Source organism: Heloderma suspectum, chromosome 3, assembly GCF_057233095.1.
Source record: "Heloderma suspectum isolate Gila_16-S chromosome 3, 16-S_ref, whole genome shotgun sequence".
NCBI classification, from domain to species: domain Eukaryota; kingdom Metazoa; phylum Chordata; class Lepidosauria; order Squamata; family Helodermatidae; genus Heloderma; species Heloderma suspectum.
In genome coordinates this window covers 128,070,795-128,074,396 of record NC_139460.1, presented here as the reverse complement: position 1 = coordinate 128,074,396, position 3,602 = coordinate 128,070,795, and positions in this window count along the sequence as shown.

Here is a 3,602-nt window from a genome sequence, read left to right as displayed (position 1 = left end):
GCTCGGGCCCGTCTGGGCACGACCATTCACTCCTTCTCGGGAGCCTATCAGCGGCGACGCGCAAGGTCTTTGTGAGCCGCGGCGGGCCCGCTGCAGGATTAGGGGGAGCGCGCCCCCTGCAGGTGCTCTTCAACCATCGACAGGAGAAAGCGGCGGCACCCAGTTTAGGGACTGGGCAACGGCCAGTTCCTAGACTGGAGAACGTCCAGGCGGGTAGCAGGCCCAAGCTTGCTCCTCGTAACTATTTCAAGATGTGGCGAAATAGCTAAGGTTGCTGTCTGGCGAGGCACACTCTGCGTATGCCCAGCAGCGTATTACTATTAACTTTTCTTAACCACATCTTGAGCCCTTCTGTTAAAAACGCCAGGTTCTGGGGTCCAGCTCTCAAGGAGAACCTATGTTTAATTTAGCCCCCCTCCCTCGCCCCCTGTTTTTCAGTTAGATGCCCATGAACATGTACACAGTGTCTCCTCTGCCCTACGGAGTAACCACTTAGGATTAAGAAAAGGGGATCCAGGTAGAACGCTCGACTTCCAGGCAAGTTTGAGGGTCAACATCTCACCGAAACAGCACCCCATGGTCACACTGATTGCCGTTTGGCACTCTGACATGCAATCCAAACTCATGTGCTTAGCCCTTCTCTCTTTTACAGCTTCATAAATAGTCAATAATCATACAAAAATAAATTCAGCGAAGAGAATAATCAGATCACTATCCACTCTTCCTCAGAAAACATGAGTTTTAGTACAACCCCTTATGACAAACAGGACAGACTCCTCCATTTAACGCAGCTAAATATTTTCCTTTGTTAGTACAGCCACAGTACAATACCAGTACTATCTGTGAATAACTACCCTACAGGGTGGCTTAATCAACTCTGGTCAGCCAAGAACAAGGTGCACACAGGCAAGAAAAAGATTAGAAATTTTAAATCCTGACAAAATAGCAACTGTCAGGCATGATAGCCAAATAGAACCTCCATTTTCAAAGGTAGTTTACCTCTGAATCCCAAACACTGGGGAACATAGGAGGGTTCTTACTTTTATACCCTGGTTATGGATTTCCTCAAGGCATTTGTCTGGGCCCTACTGAAACAGGATGCTGAACAGAGTTCTTCTTATGCTCTTGTGGCCAGGATGGATAACAATTGATGATTTTCTTTAAAAAATGATTTTTAAAAAATTAAACCTGATGTTTTTATTTAAATGGATGTATTTTTTTTAAAAGCATCATAAATAAAATTCTAAATTTCTAATTTAAAAATGATACAATTAAATCCCATCATAAACATGCTAAATCTACACAGAGGGAGCAATCCTACCTGGATAGGTGGCCACCTCTGAACTCGGAGGCGACCGCCTATCCGATGTAGGGCAGGAGAAGCGTGGAGGGGATTGTCCGCTCTGCGCTTCAGCTGCCCTGAATTTGTGGCTAGACAGCCAATTTTGGCTGTCTAGTCGCAGGAAGTCAGAGCGTGGGAAGTGGCAGCCAGACAACACGTTGGATGTATCATACTGGATTTCTGACTTCCCCGCCCAGGGACGCCGTTATCGCCACTCCGCACTCCTCTTCTGAGCGCAGGGCCGTTCAGCGCTGCCTACAAGACAGGGTGGGAGGGAATGAAGGTCGGTTCTCAGGGAACCGACCTATCCTATGGCCGTCTAGCTGCTAACTAGAGGCCACAGGATTGCGCTCTTCGTCTCATAAAAATGTCGTTAACTGCCAATAAAACATGGGCATTAGTTTGTTTTTCATCTCATGAAAGTGGCTCTATCCAGCCTAACAGCTCTTGCTTCTTGAAAATTCTTGGCTTCTACTTTCTGTGACTGAAGTCACACATTCAAAGACACAGGGTAGATATGATTGTTGTTCTGTGCTTATGGGCTGGTTGAGTCAAGCAAGGCAGAGGAGTTAAGTCAGAAAGACAATATAGCAGGGTGAACAAAAATGTGTGTTTTTTTTTAAATTCCCTAAATTGGATTTTTAAGCCCAGTATCAAACCTTGCTTTGACCTATAAGTCCTGGACATTTCATTTTTGTTCTCCACTTTGTTTTTTGTGAGGGCAAGGCTGGGTGAAGATAAGAGTGAAGGAGAAAGGAGCAACACTGGAAAGAAAAAAGAAAAGACAAAACTATCCAGTATGCATCTTCTTGTGTTCCCATACTTAGGCTACAGTCCTATAACTACTTGCCTGGGAATAAGCCGCATTGAACTCAGTGGAACGTATTTATGAGGAGACATGTATAGGATCAGGCTGTTAACCTCAAACTGTCATTGGTGTTGGTCATAAGACATATCCTATATGGGAATATTTTAAAGTCATTCCCTCCATAGGTAAAAAGGGGAAAGCATGCAAAATATATAGTGTGAAACAAAGAGATTCAAAGCCTGCTTGAAACAGTGTAGATAAATGTCATGTAACCTTCCGTCAGGTCCATCTGCTTCCACTTTGGGACAGCTGTCCTCAGTGTCCCACAAGCTTCAGCCCCTAAATTCACCAGGTAAAAGAGACACCCACTATGCCTAATCCTTGCCCATCTTGGCTCATTATGAGCTGCAGAGAGAGACTGGGTGAGGGGATCAAGGCGGTGGTGAACGCCTCCCTTGAGGAGGGAGTGATGCCATCAGCCCTCAAGGAGGCAGTGATAAGACCGCTCTTAAAGAAGCCCTCCTTGGATCCTCAAGTTCTGAACAACTTTCGCCCAGTCTCAAATCTGCCATTTTTGGGCAAGGTGATTGAGCGGGTGGTGGCGGTGCAGTTGAAGGCACACTTGGAAGAAACTGATTATCTAGACCCATTTCAGTCGGGCTTCAGGCCTGGGCATGGGACAGAAACGGCCTTGGTCGCCTTGGTAGATGATATGAGGAGGGCTCTGGATAGGGGTGAATGCTCCTTCCTTGTTCTCCTCGACCTCTCAGCGGCTTTCGATACCGTTGACCACGGTATCCTCCTGGACCGCCTGGAGGGGTTGGGCATTGGGGACACTGTATTGCGGTGGTTCTGGTCCTTCCTCTCTGGCAGGTACCAGAGGGTAGCACTGGGAGAGGAGGTTTCGGACCCGTGGCCACTTACTTGTGAGGTGCCACAGGGTTCCATCCTCTCCCCGATGCTATTTAACATCTATGTGAAGCCGCTGGGGGCTATCATCAGGAGGTTTGGGGTGCAGTGTCATCAATATGCGGATGACACGCAGCTCTACCTCTCGTTTAAATCTTCACCAAGGTTGGCCGTAGAATCTCTGTCCAAATGTCTGGAGACGGTGAGTGGCTGGATGGGGAGGAATAGGCTGAAGCTGAACCCTGACAAGACCGAGGTACCTTTGGTGGGAGACAAGAGGAGGCTGGGGGATGTTGACCTGGTGTTGAATGGGGTACGGCTACCCTTGAAAGTCCAGGTCTGCAGCCTGGGGGTCATTTTGGACTCCCAGCTGTCCATGGAGGCTCAGGTGTCAGCTGTGAGCCGGACAGCGCTGTATCAACTCCATCTGATACGGCGGCTGCGCCCCTTCCTTCCCGACCATCTGCTCCCATCGGTAGTACATGCCCTGGTCTCCTCTCGTTTAGACTACTGTAATGCGCTCTACGTGGGGTTACCCTTGAA